The sequence below is a fragment of the Callorhinus ursinus genome, unplaced genomic scaffold (genome assembly GCF_003265705.2).
Source record: "Callorhinus ursinus isolate GAN/ISIS: 27379988/994484 unplaced genomic scaffold, GSC_fseal_2.0 scaffold19, whole genome shotgun sequence".
Taxonomy (NCBI): Eukaryota; Metazoa; Chordata; class Mammalia; order Carnivora; family Otariidae; genus Callorhinus; species Callorhinus ursinus.
This window is the reverse complement of record NW_027397081.1, coordinates 19,805,925-19,806,371: the sequence shown is the minus strand read 5'-3', so window position 1 is coordinate 19,806,371 and position 447 is coordinate 19,805,925.

Below are 447 nucleotides of genomic sequence, written 5' to 3'. Positions count from 1 at the left end.
TATGAGGTTTCCCCTCTCTCCACATCCTCACCAACATCTGTTGTTTCCTGACTTGTTAATTTTAGCCATTCTGACTGGTGTGAGGTGGTATCTCATTGAGGTTTTGATTTGGATTTCCCTGATGCCGAGCGATGTTGAGCACTTTTTCATGTGTCTGTTGGCCATTTGGATGTCTTCTTTGGAAAAATGTCTGTTCATGTCTTCTGCCCATTTCTTGATTGGATTATTTGTTCTTTGGGTGTTGAGTTTGATAAGTTCTTTAGAGATTTTGGATACGAGCCCTTTTTCTGATATGTCATTTGCAAATATTTTCTCCCATTCTGTCTTTTGGTTTTGTGGACTGTTTCTTTTGCTGTGCAAAAGCTTTTTATCTTGATGAAATCCCAATAGTTCATTTTTGCCCTTGCTTCCCTTGCCTTTGGTGATGTTTCTAGGAAGAAGTTGCTG